Source organism: Toxorhynchites rutilus, chromosome 2 (genome assembly GCF_029784135.1).
Source record: "Toxorhynchites rutilus septentrionalis strain SRP chromosome 2, ASM2978413v1, whole genome shotgun sequence".
NCBI classification, from domain to species: Eukaryota; Metazoa; Arthropoda; class Insecta; order Diptera; family Culicidae; genus Toxorhynchites; species Toxorhynchites rutilus.
Genome location: NC_073745.1, coordinates 210,980,434 through 211,002,199, shown reverse-complemented (window position 1 = coordinate 211,002,199; position 21,766 = coordinate 210,980,434). Strand labels below are relative to the sequence as shown.

Sequence of the window (21,766 nt, the reverse complement as noted above, 5' to 3'; positions counted from 1 at the left end):
ACAATGCAAGTCGAAGGAAATTTCTTTGACGAAAAAATCCCCCGACCAGAACGGGAATCGAACCCGAACACCCGGCATGATAATGTGAGACGCTAACCACTCGGCCACAGGTGAGTATTACACACTTCTCCTATAAATATTCAACGACAGAAAGAAAACAAACTTGTTTCATGATGAGAGAAATATTTTAGCGGTCATGGTGACTAGATTCAAGTATGATACATGATTGCGATGCTAAAGAATTTCCGAACTGGATAACTTTTTTCTGTTTCCCTCTTTGTACGTGTATGATTTTTTACGATTTGTGCGCGACGGGCGGCAGTCCACCCCTCTGAGGGGGCCAGCCACGACCATAATAAATATATTGTTTCGAAAAAAATCTCACAAAATTTTGAATGAGGGCGAATAGTGATTTTTCTTTGTTAATTTTATAGAGGCTTTACACTTGAAAGTACACTCGCCTATGCTTAGTGATTGGTGGTATTATTTAGTGAGAAATTCCACCACGGAAATGTTCATGTAAAAGAATTATTCTTGGGTTTTTTCGTTTTGAGTGGGTGAAAGGTTGCTGATACAAGTGAAGACATTTGTTATCAAATGGAGAGTGACGGTTCAGCTTCCTTGAAGTGCCTATCTCATTTTTTAACAACGCTCCAATCATGTCGAATTCAAATGGAAGGTTTCAAGTTTTGTTGAGCAAGCAAAACAAAAAAAAGCCGTATTCAAGGGTTTGTAGACCACTCTTCGACAACTTGCTTCTGATGAGAGGTGATGGAGCTGTTTACTCATTTTGCAGTTTCAACTCATAACATATGCTCCTGAGTCAAATAAGTGTGATGGAAAAATGATCGTCGCAAACCAGTGCTTCCACCATTCATTCAAATTTGAATGAACCAACCGTGAAACAGTTCAGTTGCTATAAAGCTCTCACACTAACGTACCGTGCAACTGCTGTTCGCGCTGAAGATACCACCCGAGCAATAAAAGTGAGAACGATTGTTTCCATGCATACACTTAGAAAAATCCTCGGTCGAAAACTACCAAATACTATTGGTAATGCAAAATTAGTAGAATGTACAAATTTTTTGTACATATTGTCAACAAACCCGCACCACTACCAGAGATTAGTATATTTTACTCGATAACATTAGTAAGATTGGATATTGTCATATCTGAAAACTGGCGAGAAAAGCGCGTATTAACCATTTTCATTGTTCCCATAAGGCAATACGGAGGTATAATAAGAATATAATTCTGATACGTGCATTTTCGGCGAGAAAATGTAGCCGATATTGGGCTTCCGACTCATGGTTCTGCTTGACATATGTGTTTATTAGTACGGTCGAAAATGACTATAGATTGGTAGTATTTACCAAAAAATTCGTTATATTTACTAATTATTTCTCTCAGTGTATGTGCTGAAGAACTTGTACTCATAACGCTAAAAAGCCGTGAGAATACTTCGAGAGAGTCTAGCAATTCTCTTCTATCCCCTGAACGTAGGCTGTAAGCAATGTATTTGGTTGAGTAGCATATGAGGGGCTCATAATGCAAGGGGTGTAAGTGACTTGATCGATTTCTCTTCATCAACTTTTTATTTAGTTAATAACTCAACTGCAAAAACGTTCCAATTTAAGTTCGCTATAGAATCCGAGATGAGGTTCTGACGTATCTTCCACATTGTCAAATACAGCTGGGAATGTATTTGCAGCTAAGTTATGACCCAAAGAGAGAGTCGATGTAGAGAAATCGATCAAATCACTTACACCCCTTTCATTCTAAGCCCCTCATATGAGATTCACGGGCCGGTTTGCCATTGAATCATTCAGATTTATGAGTTGCTACTGAATTTGAATGCAAATAATTCCTCAAGCGTATTTCATTTGAGCCAGCTAGAACCTATATTTTAGAAATGCGCACGACCTGTGTGTCGCATTTTTTGTATTCATATCGTCGATATTATTTTGAAGCAGGTTCATAAGGCGCTTTATCATGTTTTGAATCTAAGTTTGTGTAAATATAATATGATGATTGGGTGTAAACATTAACTATTAACCATTTATAGGAGTGTGTTCCATCAGGATAATGCATGTATATTGTAACTCGTCGGAAACTCCGGGAGCATGATTTTGATGTTTTAATGCATCCACCATATAACCCGGGCCTAGTACCAAGAGATTATCAACTTTTTCTCGCAACTTTCTGGATGATATCAAATTGGGATCAAGAAAAGTTTCCAAAAATCGATTGCTAGAGTTTTTCGCCAATAAGGAACAAGGCTTCTTTGAGAGAGGCATTTTCAAAGAGGCCATACAAATGAAGCACAAATTTCTGCATACCTTTAAAACTATTCAAGCAAATGGAGCCACATTTGGAATGTGAAGATTTCAGGGGACACGAAACGTTTATATGGTAAACAGACACTCTCTAAGAGGGAGCTGCCATACAAATGAAGCATAAATTTCTGCATAACTCGAGAACTAATCAAGCAAATGTAATATTGTAAACATCATGCTTGCACACCATTTGTATCAGATTTGCATAGCTAAACCATCAAATTAACGCATTTCGATGACCTCAATTCAGATCATGAATTGTGCAATTCACTAATGTTGTTTTGTCCACATGATTTCTATGGCAACCGCTTGGCGCACCGCAGTTTGTTTATTGTATCCTTCGCGCATAGCAGAAATGAAGTTTCTCTGGGTTGAGTGTGTTCAGGTGAACACTTTTGAAATGTCCTAGAAAAGACAATATTCTAAAAAAGCCTAAATTATGAATGGATGAATATGAAGACAGTAAACTCAAACAATGATAAATGCAACATCTACTTGAAAATTCGAATGTTTTCATTCAAAAATGGTGATTTCTAAAACCGGACAAACCATGATCATTTTTTAGACAAACCATGATCAGAGGTGGTCAAACCATGATCAAAATTTCTCTTTGAGGAAAATCGTTAAAAAACATAAAAATTTTAATAATTTCAATGCCTTATGGTAGTATAAGCAACTAGAGACTTGGGGCTTTTCAACAAACCCAAACTCATATCGATTATATGTGATTTGCATGAAGAAAAATCGATTTGAATTTACTAGTTGCGTAAAACACCCCAAGTCGGACAAACCAAGATCATTTATTTTACTCTGAATTCCAATCTCTACTATCATGAAATGGACCATTTGAAGCAGGGCCACATACGTCTGCAGTGACTCGCCAGAAATTTCGGGAATTTGGTTGGGAAGTTTTAATGTATCCACCATGTATCCAATTTCTCGCCAATGAGGACCAAGACTTCTATGAGAGAGGGATTATGAAGCTACCTTTAAAATGGCAACAACAAAAAATTACAAAAAGGTGCACATTTGACTCAAATCGGACAATCCTAAACATTTAAAATAAAGTTTTGAATTTCACGCAAAAATAATGAATTTTGTTTGCACAAAGCACGTTGCGAAATGTCGGTCCGATTTATTATACAAAAGTTTGTTCGGTTGTTTCCACAGGTTATCTTTTGGTATCCTCCGTCGCCGTGTGTTGAAACCTCCACCAGATTTATTTGCTTCTTCTTTCCTTTTCAGCCTATTTTAATTTCGTTTGTGTGTATTTACTACGCATACTGACATTATCGGGAAATTTTAATTTGTTAAGTTATACTAATCCCATCGTTAGTTTTCATAACATCTCAACTCTGTTCTCCTACTTTCATGCCATTTAGATGATATACATACGTAAATATTACAAACCTGTCCATATTCCCCCCCACTATATGTCGGTATGTTTTGATTTTGGTAAAAACATTGAAAAACATTCGGTCGTATATTGAAATGCAAGAAACTGCATTTATGTTTGGAGAAACATGATTTTCGAAAGATATAATTGAATTTCTTCTCAAAATGTCCGTTGTATTGTATTCCCCCAACTCCCCTATTTATAAAAATATAAAACTTGTTGGGCGTGTGTAGGTTATTGTTTCCTATACAAAACCCCAACAGAATGCAAACGATACTAAAGTGCTGTCGCCGGCCACTGAGCCACTATGCGCACATAACAACTGTGGTGTCGCCGGCATTCAGACGCTAGTTTTCGTACGTAACTACTGTGGTGTCGCCGGACGTCAAAGTGTTAAAACTGTTATTAGTCTTACAACCAGCGCCGACAGCTAATTACGCCTGCTGGCATACCGCACAAAAACTGTGAATACGGTTCGAGCCCCAACGAAATTTTCATCCGAAATAAGACACTTTAACTCGATATAAGAAACCTCTCATTTTCATTTGACGATTTAAAGTTTCGCTTCAGCGTGAAAAACGAATGAAGTGAACGTGAAATTAAACGGGACTGTGTGAAGGAGAAGTGATATTATCTTTATTGAGCGAGAAAAAAGATCAGCACTATTATCAGCCTGCATGAGTTTGTATAAAATTGAAAGGCGATAGGCTAATTATTAAGTGCAATGTGTCAATTGAAATGAAATTGTAAGGCCCTGGTACGCACAGAGAAATGTTACCATAATGTGTGTGATATTTTAACGTTATTCCTCATATTACATTTTATTGTCTCATTTGCATTTGCAGAAAGTATGGACTTCAGAAAACGCTACCTGTTCGCAATCCTTCATATTCCTCTTCATTCTGCACTGCGAGTGACCTGTTTCTCGCTTTATTTTGTAAGTCACCTTATTCTTTAGCTCCTATTTGATACCTGAGTTGATAGTATATGAGGAAACGACTTCAAATCTCATCTAGTGACAAACTACAGTCAAACTACAGACGTGTGTGGTTTTGTGTTGTCCTGATGGAACACAACATCTCTTCTGTTGGCCAATTCTTACCATTTCTGGTCAATCGCTAGTTCCAAACGGTAACATGCCGGTTAATTTTTTCTGCATTTTTATCGACATTTTCGACGACGGGTCTTTCTGTGCGAGGCGCATCTTCCAACATCGAAAATGCCTAAATGAAATCGATGAAACCAAAATTGGGTGTAATTAGCTGTTACAGTATCGGCACCAGGGCTTTGCATAGTCATAGTCAACTGAGGATAGTCAGCTGACTATCTGACTGATTATATCCGTACTCAGATAGTAATGACTTTTGGCTTTTTCACGCAGTTTCCCCGCCAAAACGACTGAACAGTCAGTCGGGCGTTTAGTCGCTACCTCACTCTACCGACTCGACTATATCATTTCATTCTTCCCAGTCCAATTGTCTTCATTGCATTTTGAAGTGACTTCCCCCCAGGGGTTTGCTAAGATGGCCGCCTTTCTGTAGCCAGCATAGAAATCCATGAGCATAGAAATCATAACCTGAAATTAAAAATGAAGTGCTCCGCGCGATCCTGTAGCAGTGATTTTAATTGCAAATCGCCAAGAAAGCTTCCGGATGGGTATAAAAACATCGCTTGCCAAAGCAAACTATCCCACATAATCAAATATTAACATATATAACAATACGTGAGCCCCTTTAGCGCGAGCCCTGCTTTATGCTGCCTACGCTCAATTTGCATTGGTTGGGATAGGGTTGCCAGAGCCTCGCTTCCCCCAAAACGAACTCCCGTTCCTCTCCCATGTACGTGTGCATGCATCGATGTTTGAGTTCAACGTGGTTTGACATACGCTACAGGTGAGTTAGATTCTTTTGATCGTACACGAAAATTACTCGCACCTATAAAATAACGTGCATTGTGTGCGCGCTATTTTGCTCGCTATTTACTAATACTAACGCGAGGACCTTTATAGCATACATGATAAATGTCTAAGTTCGTTGGTTTGAGTTCACGATGGGTAGACAATAAAACGTCCATTGATGGGGTAACTTCTTTTTCGCATAAGAAATCATGTTTTCGTTCCTCTTTAGGGGCTGTCCACATACCACGTGGACAGAAAAAGTACGATTTTAGACTCCCCCGTCCCCCTCCGTGGACAAGCATGGATATTTTCATACCCCTCCCCCTGTTGTCCACGTGGACATTTTTCCTTATTTTACTAGAATAATTGATGAAATAACTGAAATGCGCATAAATTATGTTTTAATTCTATTGAAGTTTATTTGTTCCGCGTCCGACTTCAATTCGTACCGCCCAATAGCAATGCTGTCTTGTATACGGAAATTGATGGAGAAAATGATCTTGCCATCCACAGTTTTATTTTAGAAGTGTGCTTATTCCATCTGGAAATCATAAAGCTTCCTGAGGTGTTGGCAGTAGCAAAAACAATACTTGAAGTGTGTTGTATATTTTGTCATAATATGAGCCCCATCAGTACCGAACTTTTCGAGCGCACACAAACGAACAGAACAATTTTTCATACATAAATTATTTTTTATTAATAAAAAATAATTTCAAGGAAAGAAAAGATAAAGTAGGAAGCATGCACTGATATCTATAGATCTGCATTTAACAAAGGATTGAGGAGTAAAGGGTCGAAGGGTTTTTGAGTGATTTCGGAATGCTGTACCGTTTTGACTTATATTCCGAACAGACTCAAATTCCGAACACTTCATTTTGAATTTCAATTTACTGAACATTAATGTTATAAATAATTGAATAATGAAAACCCCGATATTCTTTAAGGTAAACCTTTCCGTATAACAACATTTATCGGTGTCAAAATAACATTGATGTTCAATAAACTTAGTTTTTACAATGAAGTGATCGGAATTTGAGTCAAAAATCAGTATTTCGGAATTTAAGACAAAATTGTAGTTTTAATTCGGTTGATAAAAACAATATCATGCATTTTTGGAAATTTAGTAAAAACCAATAAAAACACAAAATTTTAAGTTTCTTCGTTACTCCTAGAAGATACTTGGTTCCATTAATTTGAATATTTCACAACTGCATTCATTTTACACGCAATTCTATATGAAAAACAGACATAATTATCCTGAGACTAACTATTCTCGATATAAAACAACATGTATAGAAAGTTATATCCCATGAAAAACCATTCGCATTCGGAATCGTTTATTTTTTATAGTTTTGGGTTATGGGCGTCTATGCATACTCCGTAACTATGAAAGTTCGATCAAAGGAAGTTTAAATGAGATATTTTTCGAACATAGATATGGAAAAGTTCAATGATATGAGAAAAAAATATGAACGTTTGACTGGGCTGCACTCTCAGACGGCTCAATTCGTTTATCGATAAATCCGGAGAGTTTTGAAATTCCTAAAAATGTTATAGATTTTATTTAATATTGAATGTATAGGTGATTGTATTTAAAAGATATATTTGTTCTTCCTGTCCACGTGGATGAAGTCCGTAATCCCTCCCCCTCTTTGTGGACAAGCGTGGACATTTTCTTACCCCCTACACTCCCTAAAGTTGTCCACGTGGTATGTGGACAGCCCCTTATATGGACGTAAAATAAGATTGCATACGCGGGTATAAAATTGGTGTCAGAAGAAAATGGAAGTGTGGATTGGAGTCAGTTGAATGAAGAGGCAGATTTGTATTCATTAGTCGAGTCAGTTAACACATTGCAGACCGCTCACGAGTTTTCTCGTGTTTCGTGTTCCGTCTATTACAGATGTATAACGAAACAACCCGCGTTCTCTACACTTAATGGTTAAATCCTTGGTCTGCCAAAAATCTAACAAGGCCTACCGATGGCTCACCTTCGTTTCATCCACACCGAAGGAAACGATCTCATTATGGAATCCGAACAAATGAAGCGTACAAGTTTGCCCCAGAACGGGCGGTCCTTAATGCGTTAAAATAACCACTGACTGGACTAGTTCACCAGTCATCCTCGCTAGTCAACGCTAGTCAATTCATTTTCTAGTCAAGTCACTTATTGTTGCCGGCGACTGCCGAAGCAGTTGTAGTCGAAGCGAAACTACGGAGAGTACAGTCGGTCTTTCCTTTTTCACCTTCGAAGATTTGGGGCCCTGATCGGCACCATAAACAGCATTTATCAAAGAAAAACAGTAAAATGTATCTATTTTTTTCTTTGCTGACTTCCAACTACTTTCAGCAACATCCTGTAACTCACAACTGAATGGAACAACAAAAAACAGCAAAGTGTGACCTTGATAAACCATGATAACCTTGATAACGAGCATAAATATTACATTGTTTGGTCGATACTATACGAGATATCTATCACTACAGCCATCTACCGATAAAATAATGGAATAGTTTTTCACCAACCTGATATTGTTTTTCAGCAGCGTTTATTTTAAAGTGCGTGGGTGTCGAAAAATTGTGCACAATTGGTGTACAGAACCGCGATTGTCACTAGAAAAGTTTGGGAAAATGGAAGTGAGGAAGCCATGCGAACAGCGATCAGAAAATTTAGTGAAGGTAACTGGTCTGATGATAAACCACAAAATGGTCCTGTCCGCCCTTGTTTGGATAATCGCATAATGAAGGCATTCGAGCAAAAGAAGAAAGTTCAAGTACAGAATGTGGCCGAAAAGGTTGGCACGTCTAAAGGCCGTTTTATATTATCCAGCACGTAGCATAAACGGCACGTACCGTTACGGGCAGACAAATATATGATGTATTCATATTATCAGACATAGCGGCTTCTCCGTATGAACCAGCAGCGCAGAGTGAATTTGCGTTGACGACATTGAGCTTCGTATCACAATTTTGGGAAGCTACAATTACTATGATGGATTTTCAGGTGGAATGAACACACTTCAAAATTAAAATTATGAATGAAGAAATGTCTTTTCCACATTCCACCACATTCTGCTGCATGTGGGGAAAAATCTTTCACGAAAAAAATCACTAGCTGTACCCTGCCACGCTTCGCTGTGGCACATTGTGGTTGCAAGGTTGAGTTGAATTTTTCATTTTTTATGTTGTAGCAACAATCCTAGATGTGTTTGGTTGTTTTGTATATTGTATCATAGTTTGAGCTCAATCGGTTCCGTACTTTTCGAGTTTTTACGCGCACACAAATGAACAGAACATTTTTATATTATTATTATTTATTTATTTGTGACACTTTACCACTAAAATGCGTGGCATTCGTGTCATTTTATGATTTACATTTTTCATTTTCTCGCTGCATTAATTATAACTAATTAGATCTCATTGAACAAATTGCTATCTCTTAAAAAATTTAAAAGGGCTTTTTCTTTTTCAGTGTCATTAGCTAGTATTTCACTTAGGGATCCATTGATTCCGCATGATTTTCTTATGGGTTCATATCCTCTGCAATCCATTATTATATGTTGCACAGTTGTTTGCACTCCACAGTATATGCAAACAGGTGGGGGGTTATGGTTTATTAGGTGTACATGGGTGAGCCGTGTATGCCCTATTCTTATTCGGGTTAGAACTCGTTGTTCGGACGCGCATTTGCGATCTTTGTATTTATTAGGTGTGTGCTTAGCTCGTCGCAACTTGGTTCCACTTTGATGCCATTCCGTTTCCCATACTGACCATATTCTGTTTCTGATCGCACGTACAACATCCTGGGATGGTACCGGGATGTCAAGTTGTGGTTCATTTCGTCTTGTTTGTCATTGCCATTGGCCTTGTTTGGCCAGTTCATCAGCTTTGTCATTGCCAACAATGCCAGAATGGCCAGGTATCCAGCTGAAGGTAATATTCCGTTCCTCTATGTTCTTTTCAATGAACTGTATCCATGGGTATTTTGATTGACCTCCACTTAACGCATCAAGACAGCTAGCGGAATCGGTAATAATAATGACATTTTTATGTCCTCGTACATGTGATACGGCTGTTTTTAGAGCAAACGCTTCCGCTGAAAACACGCCACATATTTCAGGTAAACCGAAACTGTAACTATAGTTGCACATCACTACTCCAGCACCAGTTTGGTTATTCTCTTTGGAGCCATCGTTGTAGATTCGTTCATGGTCGGGATAAAAGCTAGAAACAAATTCCTTGAACTGAGGTAAAACAGTGATCCTGTTTGCGCCTGCTCTGATCTTTCTCCTAAGGTTGTTGTCAATTTTCGGGAGTGCTGCATACCATTCTCTATCTGAAACCCTTAAAGTCCTGCATACCTTCGGAAAACTCCATCCAGTTGCTTCTTGCAGAAGGTGATTTGCTCTTCTTGTTATTTGATAATCAGATGCTTCTTCGAATTTTTCCATTATACGAATAGTGAGTTGACACAGACGTTGGATAAGGGCCAAGCGAAATGGGAGGCAACCAGCTTCAGCCATTATGGAGATTATGGGGCTAGTTGGGAATGCACCGGACGCCTGCCGAACTACATCATTATACATGGGTCCTAAAATTCGCTGAATTGCTTCGATGTTGATGCTTGTGATTCCCAAGCCGTAGAAAAGCTTCGAAGTGATTAAGGCTGATCCTACTCTAAAAAGTGATGAACGATTACTCCTTTTTAGACGGTGTCCGAGTATGCGAAGAATGTTGATTCTTTTGCAACAGCTTTTTTTGGTATCGGTAAAATGTTGTAAAAAGTTGAGGTTTGAGTCAATTATTATCCCGAGAATTTTCATGCTTCTCACACGTGGCATTGGGGTCTTGTTGATTTTAATAGATCGACCTCGCATTCGGTGTCTAAGATGGTAGATGTGTAGCAGTTTAGATTTGTTTGGAGCAGTGGTGAAACCTACGCTAGATGTTCATTCAACTGCAGCTACAACAGCTTTTCTAAGTGTCCTGCGAACAGTTTGATGATCCGTTCCTTTTGCTGTAAGTATGACGTCGTCTGCGTACAGTAGGATTTCTACTTCATTTGGTATAGCTTTAAATATTGGTTGCATAGCCACAAGAATTAACGTTACGGACAGGATTGAGCCTTGTGGAACTCCATTATCTGCTTTCCTGAGGCTTGAGAGTGAACCATTGGCAGCCACTTGGAAGTATCTGTCTCTAAGGAAACTGTACAAAATATTCATCATGCGTCCAGAAATTCTCCAGCGAGCTAGCGTGTTAAGTATTTCAGGTCTGTATGTTGTGTCGTAAGCTTTTGAAATGTCGAGAGATATTATTTCGACGTGCTCATTCTGCTCGAGGGTAATAAGGGACTCTAGCTTAGCAAGATGGGAGTCGACTCCTTTGCCAGCGCGAAAGGCGTGTTGGCGTGGATCCAGTTTACCTGTGGATTCCAGTTCCGTAATGAGTCGTCTATTTACCATTCTTTCAAACCATTTACCATCAAACCAGCTAAGTAGCGTTATCGGTCTGTAACCTTCAGGCTTACTGAAGTCTGCATCAGGTTTTGGGATCGGAATTATAATGCCTACTTTCCATTGCGCTGGAAAAACACCACTGTCCCACACATGATTATATAACTCTAGCAGGGAGATTTTCGCAGAGAATGGTAGACGTAGCAACAGAGTGTAACTTATATTATCAGGACCTGTAAAGGAACCTCCATGTCGATTTAGTGCCCACATTAGTTCTTCAATGGTAAAATCTGCATTATAACATTTGTTCGTGTTTGTTCGTTGATTGTTGAAATTGCTATCTTTACCGGATTTATGTTTCTTGCGAAATTTTTCAGAGTAGTTTGCGTCAGATGACCTTATTTGGTATTCATCAGCTAGGGCATTTGTGACCATTTCTGCATTATTGGTGAGGCCTGTTTGAAGATTTAGAGATATGGTATTGCAGCGTCGCTTCCCTTGTAGTTTATTAATGTTATTCCATACTTGACTGGCGGGGGTATTGTGGTTAATATTTTCCACAAAAGTTTCCCAACTTGTTTGTTTGGCAATACGTATAGATTTTCGACACAAAGATCGAGCTTCTTGAAACATTTTCAAGGCAATACTTTTTTGTGGGTCGTCGTCCCTCAAGCGGCGGAGAGCTCTTAATCGTTTACGTCTGGCTTTTATTGTTGCTTCCACCTCTTGGTTCCACCAAACGACAGATTTTGGTCCTATTTTCTCTGTAGTCCTTGGAATGCTGGATTCTGCTGCTGCAATAATATTGTACGTGAAATCATCCACTGTTTGATTAGAACCAGGAAAAAGCGATATCATAGTAAGCTGTTCATAGAGCTCCCAGTTAGCATTTTCAAAGATCCATTTCTCTCGGCGTTTCGGCTCATCAATTTCTGTAACAGTGTCTATTAAAATTCGTAGATGATCACTTCCTGAGAAATCTAATAGTTTCTCCAGTTGAATTTGCTTGCATGTGATGTTGAGCAGATGGAAACGTCAAGTGCCTGAGAAGCTCCCGTTATAGGATCAATGCGCGTGTGACAGCCATTGTTAAGGATAACAATATCGTTTTGAACTACTATATCTAAAATTTCTTTCCCACGTCTTCTTGTTTCATAAGGAAGGTTGTACATTCTGCTGCCCCATGCAGTATGATGAGCGTTGAGATCAGCTAACAGAAGTAAAGGTTTTTGAATCTCCTTTATCAGGTCGTTTAACATTTTGGTGGCAGTTTTATCCCTTGGTGGAAGGTATACTGATGCAACCGTTATTGCCATTGCAGCATACAATTGTATTACAACAGCCTAGATGTTAGTTCGAATGGGAATTTGTTGGAATGGAGTTCCTTTTTTTATAGCCATACCAGCGCCTTGTCTGCCGTGAATGGAACACTGGCTCAATAGTAGGTCGTAATTGTTTCCCAGAAAGTTTGGTCTTATTCTGTAGTAATCTGCATTAGTTTCTTGCAAGCCTATGATGACAGGTTGATAGCATCTGGTCAACATCTGCAATTCCGGCTGGTGTGAACGTAGTCCGCATATGTTCCACTGAATAGCAAATGTTGGTGATTTTCTTTGATGTCTGATGGAATCGGATTCGGTGTCATTAGATGATTGGGATGTGGTGTCGTAACAAGCTGCATCTATATGCCCTCGAACTATCATCCACATATCCGGAGATGTGTTTGCAGATTTTGCCCGGGATTGCGAGCAAACCACGCCGACTGCCGCCAGGGGCTCATCGGATCGCTCCGGGACATCCCTGTTCGGGGTCGACGTGGGTGACGGTAAACCACAGTGCAGAGTGTTGATAATCGATGTTACGGATAGTTGCGGCTCGGTACTAGGCTGGTTGATATCCGGATGAGATGAAGTCTTGTTTTCAATTTGTTGGCACGTCCTGACAGATGTGATTCTGTTGGTGTTTCTTACAGTTACGATAGAGCTTTTTGGTGAGTTGGGGTGAAAAAAAGTGAGATTTGACTGTTTTGTGAATCTGGAAAGCGTTGAGATACTTGCCCGGGGTGGCAAGCAAACCACGCCGACTGCCGCCAGGGGCTCATCGGATCGCTCCGGGACATCCCTGTTCGGGGTCGGCGTGGGAGGCTTGATGCTTATCGTATCCGAATATTTGAAATTTATTTTGCTGCTTAACGGTTTGATTATGAGATTGTGGATTCTATCGTATTCCTCGGCTGTTTGAGCAGGACGTTTTGCTAGGTTGGCGGTCGAGCTGAAGGCTTGGTGATCAACAGATTGAAGAAAGGCGTCCCGGGTCTCCTCACCTAGCAGACTCGCTTCCTCTTCTGGAAGTGAAAAGAGTACTTCACATTCCTCACTTTCAAACCGCATGTTGGTCTGCTTGGATGTGTCCGGCATAATTTTAAGTCGTTGTTGAGAGTTGTGATTAGTTTGGAGCATGTTTTTGACTGAGTTCATACAAGGTGGTGATCGCTGTTCGTCCATATTCTTGTCCTTGTTCATAGCAGGGTCGATTTTATCGTTGGTAATGTGTATTTTCTTATGCAATTCCTGGTCCATTATTCTTCTCGGTATCGGTACGAGGGTCACTATTTATATTTCGGGAATAGGAACAAAAACAAATAGTTAAGCTGCGAATATATTTTTATTGTTTTTCAAAGTACTCGCCACGATGATCGGTACACTTTTGCATGCGCTTAAACCAATTTTCAAAGCATTTATTCCAATCGACACGAGCCTTTTTTTTTGAGCGATTGTCAAATTATATGGGATCCAACGTGAACATAATTTTCGCACAACTAAGTGTTCATGTAAAATCGCATATATGCTGGTGGAACTAATGCTTAGGGATGCCTCAATCTCACAATAGGTTACATGACGATGTTGCTTAATCATTTCGTGCACAGCATCGATGTTTTCTGGCACTACAGTCGATTTTGGACGACCTTCACGAAACTCGTCGGACAGCGAACTACGACCACGATTGAATTCACTATACCAGCGATACACAGTGGTTTTTGATGGAGCTTCATCGCCAAAAGTCAAATTAAGTTGATTGACGCACTCTTGTTGTGATAATCCACGTCGAAAGTCGTAAAAAATCATCGCACGAAAATGTTCACGATTCAGTTCCATTTTTTTGCCGAGACCAAACTTTCAACTAAATATAAAATAAACAAATAGCGTCCGTATGACAAAATGTTCCGAGTACGTATATCGTCAAAAATGTCAAACTTTACGATGGAACCGTCAGATGGACTCACATGACATCAGTGTTGCAAATTCCCGAAATATAAATAGTGACCAGAGATGCCAACCTTCCTGATTTTTCAGGATTTCCCAGACTTTTTGGCACGCTCTCTGATATCCTGACAAACACTCAATTTTCCCTGATTTTTATAAAATAATCCTGATTTTCCCTGAATTTTTACTTTTTACTTTTTGCATTTTTTACTTTTTACTTTTTGCTCAGAAAAAAAATCATATAAATATACTGGGAGTTTTGCTGGTTGTGTATGAGAACTGTCATAATAGTCTACATTAAAAAGCTTTCCGGTCCGCGCTTATATAATACTTACTCTTCCTTTCGATTATACTTTATCTTTTTTTTTTGAAATTTGAAGTGAACGTGAAAGAAATATCTATATATATAAAAATGGATTTCTGTTTGTCTGTCTGATTCTTATAGACTCGGAAACTACTGAACCGATTGACATGAAAATTGGTATGTAGGGGTTTTTTAGGTCGGGGAAGGTTCTTATGATATTTCCAGACCCCTCCCCCCTCTCTAAGGGGGGGGGGGTGCTGTCATACAAATGAAACACATTTCTTCATAACTCGAGAGTTAAACAAGCAAACGAAACCAAATTCGGTATGTGGAGGTTTTAAGGTGCAATAAATGTTTTTACGGTGGTTAGACACTCCACCCCCCTCTCTAAGAGGGGGCTGCCATACAAATGAAACACAAATGCACAATGCCATACAAATGAAACACAAATTTCTGCATAACTCGAGAATGAATCAAGCAAATGAAACCAAATTTGGAATGCGGATGTTTTAGGGGGGAGCTGCCATACAAAATTAAACGGGGTCGATTAGAAGATCAATCAATGAACAGTTCTGCGATTGGACCCATGAACATGCTCATAGTATGGAAACATGAATGTTTGAAAGTATTGATAACAAAAAACAAATTTTGGGCGGGACGAAGTTTGCCGGGTCAGCTAGTCATATGCCCGAAGGTTCTCGCAATTCAATCTCAATAAAACAAAGATTAGAAACAGAATTGGAACGGAAACGAAGAAAGGAATATTAGCGACCAAAAAATATGTACAGTTAAATAAAAACAATACAGGTTTCATTACATGTTCGCAGCAAATAACATCCAATGTACAAGAATTTTAGAAGAAAGAACGTGTAAGCATCTTTTTTTTCTTCACCTGTAATTATTATTAAAAAGTGTTTTATTATTATTATTCTTCAAATATATTAAATTGTTTGTAAAGCAAGAAGTTGTAAGAATGATCCGTGAAACACGACAAATGAATTAGCAGGTACACTACATATGTTTAAAATCTCCGTTCATGTGCATCAGTTGAAACGTGGCTGCGTAAATCGTTGCGACTTGTGCGTTTCATCTATGCATCGATTTTTTTCAAAGCAAATCGTGGCGGGTGATGAAAAAAGGTCATTTTAAACAATCAGAATGGCCCAGTCTTCACCTGAAAAAAAATTATGATCTGGTTCAGGTGGCATTGGAGAGGAATTCTGTATTGTGAGCTTCTACCAAGCAACCAGTCGATACATTCCCACAAATACTGCTCGCAACTGGACAAATTAGCTTCCATAATTAGATAATTTTTAGGCTATCTGAAAGATTTCAGAACTTCCTGAATTGATTGCAAAACAACACTGTGCATATAAAATTCAAAAAATAATACTTTTGTTTTCTCAAAAATGGGTACGAACTTTCCGGACAACCCAATATGAGCTATCCTGATTTTTCCTGATTTTTTTTTTCATTCTCCCTGATTTTTCACAAAAATAGTTGGCAACCCTGATAGTGACCCTCGTATATGTGCTGCTTGTGTCATATTGGTTCGAGGAACGTTTAACCCGAGCTTCGGAAGGGGATATATCTATGTGTCGTTTACCACTTCTGCTGCGCACATTCATAGCATGTACAGGACTATTATTGTTATGCTTTTCAAGTTGATTGGTTGGTGGAGAGATAAAAAATTTGTCCTTTCTGGATTGCCTGTCCGTTGGTATTTTTGACAATTCAATCGTGGGAGCAGGTAATGAAGTTTTCAAGGATGGTTGTATTTTGGACAATCGCGCGAGGTCATTCTATGTCCACCATTGCAGTGGAGGCAGTTCGGAGGGTTTTCACATTGCTCACCTTCAGGAATGTTATGTAGTTTTGAGCAGCACAGGCAGATTTTGGGTTTCTCACAGAACTTTTTCGAGTGACCATAGAAGCCGCATTTGTAGCACATCATAGGCGAAGGATAATATACACGAACTTGGATTCGTAGTACACCAAAATATACGTAATCCGGAAGGGTAGTGCCACTGAATGACAGTACTAATAGAGGGGTATTTTTCAAGTTACCGTCAATGCGTTTCTTGATCCTTCGTACAGTGTGTATTCCTTGCGATGCTAAGTACTGTTTTATAGCCTCTTCATCTTGTTCAATGGAATCTGGGTCATATACTACACCTTGGACAGTGTTGAGAGTCGGATGTGGGAAAATCTCAATCGGGGTGCCGTCTTTCAATTGAGTCATTTCAACGAGTTTTTCAACGGTAGTTTTTGAGCAGCAGCGAAGTAGATATCGCGAACCACGATCTTCACGAGATGCATGTATTTTTCTTGCTTCTTTAACTCCAATCACAGATTCAATTGAAGATCCAACTGTAAAGGGGTCCGGTAGCGCAATATATTGATTCTGTTGGCTTGAATTTTTTTGTTTCTGCTTCACTTAGTTTTCGACGCAGCACTAACACAATTTCTTGATCCAAATCGTTTGGACCAAGCATATAACGCGGTTTCCTTATTGGCCATTGTAGTTCTGTTGTGCCCCAAGCGGGGCCAGAGGAGCTACCGGCCATAAGCCGGGAGCTGGTGTTATGTTTTTTGAACTCTTCTCCATTCCAAATCAACTACAGGTATAGTATAGAATATTTTTCAACACTACCGAATATTGTTGATCGAAACCACTTGAAACACACTTAAAAGAGAACTATTTTTTTATATTTCTTCGAATTCTTCAAATATTAGACGAGGTGAAAAAATTCGACAGTTACCGTTCAAGGCTTGCTATGTTCTGATTTTTATATATATATATATATATATATATATATATATATATATATATATATATATATATATATATATATATATATATATATATATATATATATATATATATATATATATATATATAGAGATAGATGAGGGAAATCGATAAATTTTAAATCACTTCGAAACACAATTTCAGTTCATGACTTTGTCAAACACGTGGAAAAAAGATGTTTCCATCACATAGAACACATATTCATTGCTGAATAGTCGATTTTCATTAGAAGCTCAATTTCAGAAACGCACACTGGTCAAATATAAAATCATTTTTCTTCCAATTTTCCAATTTTTTTATGCCGTAACAACACTCCTTGAAGTGGATTGTATATTGTGTCCAACTTTGAGCTCAATCGGTTCCGCACTTTTAGAGTTTTTGACGCGTACACAAACAAACAGAACATTTTTATATAAGGTACACCAAGGCAAGGGCAAGAACGATTTTTTCGAAGTTCAACTTGAAAGTTATCTTAAAAAATCACTAGATCACTAAATTGAAATCTGTTTGCAGCATATACAAGATATAACAGATGACTTTCGATAAAAAATAGGGATTCACACTGGATGCTTCGAAAATATCAATTTTGAAAATGTTTAGTTTTCATATGCATTGTTTCCCGTTGTCTCGTAGAGCGGGGTAAGTTGAAACGCGGAATTATCATGAGTTTAATGTGCGGTTTTGCTTCTAGAACTATCTACAACTGATTCAGGATACATTAAATAGAAAAAAATTACATATATACATTTGGAAAATTGGGTTTTGGTACACGTGATATGTGGGGGAGTAGTCTAATACATACAAAATGGACACAACATACTAGGAATTAATATACGAAACAATAACATCAAGAATACTATTTTAGACGGTCATGTCAGAGTAGAGCCACTCGAAACGGCCACTATTGAGGTTTATGGGATCATTCAAATATTCAAATATTACGTAACGCACTCAAAAAGGGAGGAGGGGATGGCTTGTCGAAAATTGTTTAGGAATAAATCCAACTAAATCTAAACATTTTTATGCAAATGACGATTTGTTTCATGTTGTGTGGGGAAGAAGGAGTCTAAAATAGTAAGAATTGCGTTACGTAATATTTGAACGACCCCTAGTTGCAAAACTGACAAATTTTACTTGTATTATGTCTTTGTATTCAGAAATTATGTAGAGCATACTGAGCAACGAAATATAAATGATCCATATTTTTTAAATTTATTATCATTCAGTCATACAGCAATCATCGACAAATAACGTCCAGCATCTGCAGTAATGTTTCAAAAATAGTCGATTTTCACTGGTTTTAATTTACCCCAGGGTTGGAAAAAACATGGGGTGAGTTTGAATGCTCAGAGCTATACGGAAAAAGATTTTTCAGTTTGGTATTCAAAACCACTACACTTGATTATCCCTATTTGATTACCTGAAGTGCGATTCTGGCGGTATTTTTGAAAAAATCAGTGTTTTTGGACCGATTCAGTGAGCGCGCAAAAATATTTGTTTTGATTTCACGGATCAACTGAGAGTAAACAAAGGCGCGGATTGCGTTAATGCATTCCAATATTCTGGTAATGGCTGTCATAAGGTGGGCTGAAAGATAATGTTTACTCTATATATTTTTATCGCGTTAATCCATCATTCCTAGTGCAAGTTATGATTTCCGTTTTAACTTACCCCGAATTTCAACTTGCCCCGGTGAGCCTTATACAGAGAAAAGATAATGATGTGTTTTAGTTGAAACTTCATTTACCGATATATAGAAATCGTCATGTGTAGCTCAGTACTATATGTTTTGAATAATTAAATTACATGAAGTGAAAATTTTCATTCAAAATTTAACAGTCGAAATTCGGTAAAAAGTTCGGGCAAGTTATTTCTGGCTGCGGTAGAATTTCGCAACCTTCCATTACAACTGCTTCGATGAACAGCAAGTAGTGTTTACAAGACTTCTACCCATGATTCGCCCAAACACCCAAACTAGCGATGGCAGAAATAAGATCATCTTCGACAAAAAAATGTGTGTGCTGAAGGGTTGATTGAGCAAATAAAAGTCCCACTTTCAAGAGTTTTAAAATAATTGTATAAATGGGAGCAGACTTCTTTTTCTCTCAGACCGAACGTCAGCTTAGAATGGTACCCAAAAAAGTCCATACAATACTAAGCAGGGATCGAACCAATGCCGACTGCAATGCAAGGCTGTTTTGCACGACTACGCTATCCACACAGCTTCATGTACAAATGCATGAAAATATTACAACACATTATAAAATAATGTTAGGTCTTAAAAGTATGCATGCAAAGTGTTTCAAAGAGTAAAACGGAAAAGGAAAGGAAAGGGTTAATGCGTACTTATTTGCAATGTGTTTCTCGTTTCGCTCTCTCATAATGCTCTTATTTTGCTATGGCATATATACTATACATATGTTGTACTAGTATGGGAGAGTAGCACATTTTGACGTAGCACTACGTCTTTCATTTCTATACTGGGGTGTAAGTTCAAAGTTTTGAAAACGAAAGCGTAACGCCGAAGCAACGAGATTTTGAGCGTTAATACCTCCTAAACAATTGAACGAAATGGTATGATAAACACTTCATTCGAAAGATAAAATGACACGTTATATGCTTGTTACTATTTGATCCAAAAACATGTTCCAATAACTCTAAAATTGCTTTCAAAACAGGCTATTCAAATTACACCAATCGGTATATAAGCGAGTGCCGCTCGGAAATCTAGTCAGGTATGATTGCGCTACGATTGAGATACATGGGGAAATCGGTATTGCAATATAGATGCAAGCTGTTTGCACTGTTCTATTCGCTTTCATTTCTGAAAATTGGAATGTTTCCCTAACACAGATTTCTAAACCCTGGAGCGTGAGGGAAATTGGCATTGCAAAATAGATGCAAGCTGCGGGTACTTTTGTACTCGCTTGTATTTTTGCAAACCGGAATGTGTTGAATAGATTCTGCAACCAAGAAGTTGGGAAACTCGGCGTTGCAGATACATGCAAGTCGGCAGGACTTTTATACCCCCATGCATTTTTATACTCCGGAATTCGTTTTGTTAACACGGTCTACAAAAGCGGGTACAAATGCAACGCTTTGGCTCGGTTATTCCAGACTGTATTCGAAGATATCCCTTAATGTCGCCTGCTCACTGAAATTCTACACATACCGTTTGATGATTAGGCAAAATATTGATTACTATTCGCTGCGATAACTACTACAGTAATACATGAATTGACCTAAATTGGGATTTGTTTGCACTTGAATTCGTAAATTGTTTCATTCATTCACTAGTTTAATCAATAATATTAAGCTGTCAAAAAAGTCCTGTGGTATTTTTTTTGAATTTTTATTTGTTCATAAAATTAGTGACAATCATCTGTTTTAAGTCAAATATGCGACGTTTTGCTCGATGACTTGTTCCCAACGAGATGCCAACTTCATAATACCCCTGTTATAGAAGCTCGCTTCCTTATTGGCAAAAAACTCGGATAGCCAATTTTCACAGGCCTCTTTTGTGGCTAACTTCTGACTACCTAGCTCGCCATGGACAAAAACAGGTGGTAGTCACTTGGTGCAAGGTCCGGACTATACGGCGGATGCAAAAGAATTTCCCATCCGAGCTCCCGGAGCTTCTGGCGCGTCACCAAAGAAGTGTGTGGCCTGGCGTTGTCCTGATGGAAGACAATGCGGCCTCTGTTTATCAAAGATGGCCTCTTCTTCATGAGTGCTACCTTCAAGCGGTCCAGTTGTTGGTAGTACCGGTCCGAATTGAGCGTTTGGCCATAGGGAAGTAGCTCATAATAGATTATTCCTTGACAATCCCACCAAACACACAGCAGAACCTTCCTGGCCGTTAACCTTGCGGGTATAACACAGGTATAACCCATCCATAGTTTTTTGTTATTCTTAGTGCAGTTACATGGATCATGTTGTATGCTATTGTGAGAAATCAACGGAAGAGTGGAATACCCCAAGATTGTACCATAACATGTTTTGTACTTGATTGCCTGAAAATTCTACCATTTGAAGGGATTTTAGCATTGACTAACAATTTGGGAACTATGTCTATCCAGCAGAAACCATTCAACAATTTGAAAAAGACCTGTTGCTAAGAAGTCTGTGATGAGTTTCATGAAGTACGTTCGCAGTAAGACGCGCCATCTTGCATGCACTCAATAGATGGCAGAAATTGGGAATACTGAATTATTGTACTCATCTTGTTTTAATAATCTGTTGTACTAATCTTTAAAAATTGATGTTCTAACATTTTTGTTCTCATTTTACAAAAGACTGGGT

At 38.5% G+C, this 21,766-nt stretch overlaps 1 protein-coding gene across 10 annotated transcripts in view; it reads right to left on the bottom strand.

The window, feature by feature from the left end:
- Positions 1-21,766, bottom strand: part of LOC129764673 (uncharacterized) — a 209,811-nt gene that overhangs the window by 165,163 nt on the left and 22,882 nt on the right. The window lies entirely within an intron of this gene.